Source organism: Camellia sinensis, chromosome 11 (genome assembly GCF_055761805.1).
Source record: "Camellia sinensis isolate YWXY chromosome 11, ASM5576180v1, whole genome shotgun sequence".
Taxonomy (NCBI): domain Eukaryota; kingdom Viridiplantae; phylum Streptophyta; class Magnoliopsida; order Ericales; family Theaceae; genus Camellia; species Camellia sinensis.
In genome coordinates this window covers 48,559,690-48,568,199 of record NC_138971.1, presented here as the reverse complement: position 1 = coordinate 48,568,199, position 8,510 = coordinate 48,559,690, and the positions used below count along the sequence as shown (strand labels likewise).

The 8,510-nt window shown below is 35.9% G+C and overlaps 1 pseudogene; it reads left to right on the top strand.

Moving 5' to 3' along the window:
* Window positions 1-2,124: 2,124 nt before the first annotated feature.
* LOC114295912 (IAA-amino acid hydrolase ILR1-like 1) lies at window positions 2,125-7,318 on the top strand (annotated as a pseudogene).
* The last annotated feature ends 1,192 nt before the right edge of the window (window positions 7,319-8,510 follow it).

The following is an 8,510-nucleotide window of genomic DNA, read 5'->3' as shown; positions in this document are numbered from 1 at the left end:
GAGACGCTGCGAGAAAGGAGAGCGGCGAGTGAAGAAAATCAGCAGTGGAGGAGAGTGGCGAGTGAAGATTGGCGGTGGAGGAGAGTAGCGAGTGGAGATCGGCGGTGGAGTAGAGCGAGGGAGAGAGAGAAAGAGAAGAGAGAGAGAAATAAGGGATTCGAATAAGAGAGAGGGGCTGAAAATGAATGGTTTATAAATATAATATATATATACGGGCCACGTTTGGGGATAATTCGGGGGCGAGGCGGGGCGGGGCCGGGGTTGGGGAACCTATCCCCGTCCCCGGCCCGAAAATCATCTGGGATTTTATTTTTAATACCATCTCTGGCCCTACGGGGAGTAATTTTTGGGAAAAATCCGTTCTAATCAGGGTCGGGGGGTCGGGTCCCCGTCGGGCCGGGTTCAAATTGCCATCTCTTGTGCTAATGCGGGGTAATGAAAAATTAGGGTTTTCAAATTCTAAGATGGAAGGGCATTTTAATAATTTTATATGAGGATTGAAATGTAATAAAAATAAATAAAATTGAAGGGTGCAATAGTTGAAATAGTGGCGTAAGAAGAATTACTTTTGAATTTAATGAAAGATTTTTAAATTAACAAAATTATCTTTATGAAAAACATAACTTATTAATATGGAACTTTATTTTAGTAAAATAATGTACAACACTTTCCATTCTTTCCTTTTATTTATTCTTTCTAAATAAGATAGGTGAAAAATTACATACTCTTCTCTTTTATTCATCTAAACATAATGGTGAGAAACTATAATCATTTCCCGCCCCCCCTTCCTCCCCCCCTCACCTCACCATACAATCTAGACGGAGTGTAAGCATTAAAATAACCACAAAAATGCCTTGGTTGTGCCCTCAACAATAAGAAGTAACGACATTCTATCTTATTTTATCATAATATTTGCCTAATTTACTATTAGAGTTTATAATTTCAGTTAATGAGGTCCAACAAGAGACAATTGTCCAAATTCGTAAGCATTAAAGTCTAATTTTATAGGCAAAATAGTCATTTTGAAATTTGAATAACTTCAATCATATAACAAAACACTCATTTTTTTATTCACTATTTGAGATGAGGGGAAGAGAAAAAAATGGGTGTATGGTTAGGATGTAAGTTGTTTAATACAGTGTGAGTAAGAAGTTGAGGTTTGGCCGTATAGTTTAGCCTGTGTTTGGTTATATTTTCTAATCATAATTACAACCCTCTGTTTGCATGCATTGTTTGGATGGAGTTTTGAAAATGTGATTCCACCACACATTTCAAAACATATTTTTCTTTCACGTTTGGTAGATTCATACATACTCTCTCTCTTGTCTTCTCCATTCTGAAAAGCAGAGGAGTTTTTGAATTTTGGGTCTACCTGATCATCTTTTCGGACATCCGGCTAGTTGACCGGAATAGTGCAATTTTTTTTTTTGGCAATTGCTTGTTATTTAAAAAAAAATTATATATATATTTTTGATATTTTTTAAATATAGAAATTATTTTTTTAGACCAAAATGACAAATTATTTTTTTGAATTGAATTTTAAAAAGACTTTGGTTATGAATTTTGAATAGAATTTTCAATAGAATTTTGAGTTATGTGTTTGGTTATAAGTTATAAGTTTTTAAAGTGAGTTTTGAAAATAACTAAACAACTTTTCTCATTCCATATGTCACATGAAAAAAAATCAAAACTCAATTCAAAACTCATAACCAAACAAATTTCTCTTTTCAAATCATAATTCTAAAACTCACAGACTCAAAATACAACTCTATTCTCAAATCATAATTCTAAAACTCTACCAAACACTGTCTTAGATTTTCCAAATTGTAAAATTACCTCTTTGCGTAGTAGGTTAGGTTTACACACAAATTTGGACATGATGTCTTCAATTGGACCATATAAAAAAAACTCAAGGGACTAAATGTATGAAATCAATAGTTTAAGGTTGAATTTTTTTTTTTTTTAAATGAGGATAGTTTAGGGGCCAAAAGTAAACTTTTCGGGCTTTATGCGAAGGAGATTCATTCTCTTTTGATTCGAGTATATAGAATGATGATTGAAATTTTGCAATGGTGTTGTTCAATGTTAGAACCTAGATTCTTATGTGAATCTTCTTTAAATACTATGTCGAAATTAAATTGTTCCAAAAATAAAAAGGTATGTTGAAATTTAAAAATAATGATAAAATAAAGAGTTTTGATGATTACAGGAGAGTGCAGAATGGGAGCACAAGAGTAAAATTCTAGGAAAGATGCATGGTTGTGGCCATGATGCCCACGCTGCGATGCTTCTTGGTACATCAAAATTGCTTCAAGAGCATCGTCACGATTTACATATTCAATTATCTCATTTCTGAATTTTTAGTAACTTGATTATGAATTTCTAAATGCCTTTTATATATTGAAAATCTTGTTATAGCATAATTGTTCATCACCATATGATTTTCAACAAATTTATCTATGTTTCACCTTGCTCAAGCACTTGTGAACATCCTTTGGAAATGGATTTTGTGCACTCACAAGGGTGTGCTAGAAATTTTCATGTGGCTTGAGCAGTTATAGATTGAATTGGAAATTACAGAAAGATCTATACTTGAATTGTTAGTTACAGAAGGGTAATTTGGGAATGAAAATTTTGTGACAAAAAAGTGTCAATACTAACTCAACCTTTTATGTATGTAATAGAATAGACGTGCACACAAATTGGTTGAATAGGCCAGTGATTCTTCATCCGTAAATCTTTCTGTCTCGTATGTTCCAATGCACTCTCAACCACATGATGCGGTGAAAATCTAGAGACATGATCTGTAGCGATCTCGGTTTCGATCATTCTTTCATGTTTGGCCACTTTGACTGGGCTGATCAGGGGTTGAGCTACCTGGTCAGCTTGCGGGGGTCTAGGGGGCAACGCCCCTTGGCGGGGTTGAGGGGTAGCGCCCCTCAAAACAAAAATGCATAACGCACTTGAAGTTGCTTGTCTGCTCGGTCGGTCTGGAGTGCGGGAAAGGGCCGCACGTGTAGGGAATGAGGCCGAATGTGCAGAAAATAGGGCAGAGGGCTAAAGCACACTGCTAAAAAGGTAGGTGCGGCTGGAAGTGCGGGAAGTTAGGTAGATTTGGAATTTTTCCTTTTCTTCTCTCTTTGGGCTGATTGAATGTCACTTTTGTATATATCTCTTTCTCTTAAAACATTTCCTCTCGCTTCTCTCTACATTTCCTACCAAAAACCTCACAAGATCTTTGATTTCTCCAAATTCATTGGGATTTAGATCCAAGTCCTTCATCAAAGTTGGTTATCTAGGCGAGGGCTACGTTCTGTGCGGTGGAGATTGAGTTTAGGCATCGTTGATTTTAGGGTTTCAACTCGTTTCTTCTTCAAACTTGAGGTAGGGATTTTCTACACTCTAATATGATTTTTAGCTTAGTTATTTGCAATTGTGTATAGATGATGAGATTTGGTTGTGGTTTGGACAAATCTAGGATTTGGGTGTGAAATGAAAAGAGGGGTTTTGATGAATATGAGGTAAACAAGTATGAGGCTTGAATATAAGATCATGTTGTGCCAAAATAGTTGATTTTGGTGTTTGGGTTGATATTTGGTGGAAGGGGAATTCTGCCCTAATTTTGATTAAATTATTATTTTGCATAAATAATTGGAATTAACATTGAAAACGTGAAATTGGAAGGTTGTGATTATAAATGGTGATATTGGATATGTACTATCTCACTTATGGAAGTTTTGAATAAACTATTTATTTTAATATTGAACATCTCTTTAGAAATAATTGCATTGGGCTATCGGTGGTGGATACCTATGATTGTTGTAGAAATTACATGAAGATTAGGCGATTTAATGCTAATCCATTGTTGGTGTCGTTGAATATGACCATGTTATAGATACATTGTATATGTATGTTTATTGGGAGGAGAAAGGGGATGTACTTCATATGTGATTATGCTTATAAATACATTGTATATGTATATTTGTTTGGGAGGAGAAAGGGGATGGACTCCATTTAAAGCAAGTTGGCTGGAGTGTCTTGGGTGAAAGACCCAAAATTTTATATATAAATGGGTGCCGATTCCTTCGGACGGAATATCCGTAAAATGGCAAGTTTGAAGTGTTTATGTGAGTTTTGCATAATTGGAAAATCATTGAGTTGTAGTCTCATTTTGGTTGTTAAAAGATAATGAATTTAACTCATGAATTGAGTAGCATATATGAATTGGAAATGAATTGAAGGAAAATGGAATAAGGTTGGTCTTAGTGGCCTATGGATATGCAAGTCTTGTGGATGTTTCAGGATCGGTATTGTTTATGTACATGGTATTTATACTTTTGCTAAACCTCATAAATTGTGTTAGATTATTTCTACTGGCCTGTTGGCTCACCCTATATGGGAATACCATTTTCAGGTATAGGTGAGATGCTTCCTACAAGGCAATAGCATGGATGGAGTTTTGGGTAGCAAGAGCTTCTTAATTATGTCTTTTTGTGTGTATGTTTTATTATTTGTAAAGCCAAGGGCTTAAGATGTAATAAGCGAGACTCAATTTGTGTAACCAAGTAATGACTTGGAAAGATGTAAGCCTACATGGCATTTAACTGTTTGTTAAACACTGAACTCTGATGAATGCAAGTATTGTATTTCTGTTATATTCTTCCGCATGGTAGATAGGTTTATTGTATTATTTTGGGGGCATGACATGATCATACAAATAAAAATACATTGGGACATAGAGATAAAAGGGATTTGGGAACAGAGGATCCTGTGGCGGTTGAATGAAATAAAATAAAATCTACAATCAACAAAATGAAAAAGATTATAAATTTATATCTGTCGTTGTGTATATGTTTGGGTACTTCTCCCATTTGTTTTCAATGTTCCTAATAGGGCTTCTATGTGATAAATTTGAGCATGTGGAGAGAGAGAGAGAGAGAGAGAGAGAGAGAGAGAGAGAGAGAGAGAGAGATGTTCATTGTCAATAAGTTGTTCCTCACCATCTAGTAATGCAAGTGTGACATTTTGTTTAAAGGTCTGTCCTTATGTCTTATCACTCACAACTACACGAATTAATTTTTTTAAATTAAAAATCATATTGCATAGCGTGAATGTGTGGGACAAAGGGACCTTTTTTAGGACAAGAGATCCCATGTCCACCTTTTCACATTAAAAGCTCTATTATAATTTTTTTTTCTCTCAAAGAGTTGTAACTATTGTTGCTAACATCACAGTATTAATAAAATTTGTACAACTTATATTTTTTGGGGTGAATAGGGAATGATGATTCTGGTTTTCCAACCGGCAGAGGAAGGAGGCAGAGGAACAAAGATAATGTTAGAAGTCGGGATATTGGAGAATGTTGACGCCGTCTTCGAGCTGCATGTCTCATCTAGATTTCCTATTGGTACAGTTGCTGGCAGGAGTGGCCCTGTCTTGGCTGGGAGCGGTTTCTTTAAGGTTGTGATAAGTGGGAAAGGGGGACATGTTGCCATTTCCCAACATCCAATCAATCCAATCTTAGCAGCTTCTAATGTAATTGTTGGTTTGCAACATCTCGTTTCACGTGAAGCCGATCCCTTGAATTCACAGGTCTCTCTCTCTCTCAATGTATGTGCATGCATGTGCACATGTGTGATGCCAACCCCAAAGAAGGTTTTTCTTATGCGTTGAAATAGTTGAATCAAAATGAATCAAGAGTCAAATGCCCAAAACCCTTCTTCCTTAAAAGGTGCAAAGTTTTCAAAATTTTCACTTTTCTGAATCATAGTCATCATGATTTCTAAAAATTATATGTACAGAACAGAATTGCATTGTGTTCTTGTTTTCTACATTTTCATTTTCATGTTTTCAAAAACAGGACCAATGAAATGTTCGTAAACTCTCATTGTTTGTATATCATTTTCATTTCTTGCGTGTAAATAGTTTTTTGAAATTTTGAAAACAACTTTTTCTGTATTTCCTTTCGAAAACAACTCGCCTAACTAGTTTTATATCTCTTTCATTAGTTGACAAACCTATATATCTATTTCACTCATTGAAGAATATTTGTAATTTCTTATCTTCTTTTTCATCTCTCGTTGTTTAGGTAAAGGTTCCACGTTTAGTCTTTTTCTTTAGATATGAAATAATGGAACCTTTTACTTCCTGTGCTGTATCCCAGCTTAGCTTCAAAAATTACAAAACCAAAACCAATTATTTTGTATTCCCTTGCGTACAAAAAAAAAAAAAAAAAGAAAAAAAGAAGGTATTTTGTGCACAAATTACACATCTTTTACTTTTTTTTAACCATCACATGTGTGCTTATTCATCTTGCAGGTAGTGATAGTGGCAAAATTTCAAGGAGGTGGTGCATTCAATGTAATTCCCAATTCAGTTACAATTGGTGGAACATTCAGGGCATTTTCGAAAGAAAGTTTGATGCAACTTAAACAATGAATTTAGGAGGTATAGTTGTTAAAAACCACCAACTTACATGCTCTTTATTTTTCATAGTTGGAAGATTGAGCAAGAATCACAGCATTACCTTCACCATGATACAAACGTCCAGAAATCCATCTTATTTATTGTGTATTAGTAAAAAAATTACCCTACCCCCACTAAGCTAAAGAGCAAGAAATTAGTGGAGATTTCATACAAGTGAAGGACTTGTAAGGCCTGGTCTACACGCCATTGGGGAAGAGGGGGATTAGGGGAGCCTTAGCTCTTAGAATCGAATTCCAAACTGTTATGGCGCTCTAGGATGCTTCTGATTAATATAGAATAGGACGAATTAGCCAAAAAGAAAGACCACCAAGATAATCATTAAGAAAATGAAATCGTGCATGGTCATTCATTTTTGTTTGTTTTTTATTTTATTTTCTATTTTATATTTTATGTATAGCATCTCATTACAAATAAATGCAAATGACAGGTCATTACAGGACAAGTGGCTGTGCATAAGTGCAACGCAACTGTCAACTTTGATGACAAGCCCCTTTACCCCTCAACCGTAAGCAACAAAGAGTTGCATCGGTACTTTGGAAATGTTGCAAGGGATATGTTGGGCGAGAAAAACATTTTAGAGATGCAACCATTGATGGGGGCAGAAGACTTCTCGTTTTTTGCAGAGGCGGTTTCGGGATACTTCTACATGGTTGGAATGCAAAATGAGACTCAGGGCCAGCCTGGACCGGCGCACTCTCCGTACTTCACTATAAATGAAGATGTACATCCATATGGTGCTGCATTACATGCATCGTTGGGTACAAGATACCTCATTGAATATCAACAACCCAAGTTTGCTTCATCTAAGGGAAGTTCTCGTGATGAATTGTAAGGCTATTTGATTCTCAAATTGTACATATACATAGATTTGAGACCAAAAATTGCCCCGGCAGGGGGGTTAGATTTTTATTAGTCATTTTGGCAATGCATATCTGTTTTTACACCATTAATTTTTGCCCAGCTTGTAGTAGTGAAACATAGAACCTTTATATTTTAACAAGTTATGAAAAAAACAGCACCTTAGTTTGATAAAATAGAATGCTTCATCCCCATTTCAATTATGAAGGGAAAGCATAGGGGTCAATGCAAGTGGCTACTCTCTCTCTCATTACATCGGAGGTTGTAATCTGGGTTCGTTGCTAGTGAGCTATAAGGATTCCTTTATGAAGCCTCTTTGGGCACGACCATAAAGACCTGGAGAACTGGACAAGAAGAGTCTAGATGGACCCAACAATACAGGGGAGTTACATGCACTTTTTCAAGATGGGCCTGACCTATAGCCTAAGCTCAGCCCTGTCGAGAGCGTAGGTGCAATCTCTCTCTTTCTCCTCCTCCCTCTTCATCTCCCTCGAGAATTTGTATTATTATTGTTATTATTTATTATTTTTGTTACATGGAAAGCTATAACTTTTTAGTTTGGTGAGGCAGAACTTGAACACTTGATCTCTTAGTGAACTGCAAATATTTTGGCCAATTTAAATAACCCAATTGATTGAATTTGTAGTTTTCTACATTATTGTGAAAACTCTTTATTCCGTTTCCCAGAGCAGGAAGTTATAGAGCAAGCCAATTACGAAAGTCCTGCTATCATGGCCATTCTCTCTCTCTCTTTCTCTCTCTCTCATGGTAAGTTATGTATGTCCTATTGAAACGCTTTAACCCTAACCCATTTTGGCAAGGAAACTTGTATACATAGAAACATACATATTTATAGCCTTGAAGGATCAAAATTAGAAAAATAAAAAATAATTCCAAGCTTTACTTAAACCACCAAAACGTACACACATCATTGCATATTAGAGAGCAACTTTTTTTGAATCTTCACACCTCTCCTCTCTCTCTCCCCTCCATGAACCCCTCAAATTCAAACTCATCACACAAAGCCACAAATGGCTCTATTTCATTTATGTCTCAACCTCTCTCTCTCTCTCTCTCCTCCATGAAGCCCTCAAATTTAAACTCATCACGCAAATCCACAAATGGCTCTGTTTCATTTATGTCCAACCTCAACTTGTGGACCTAGC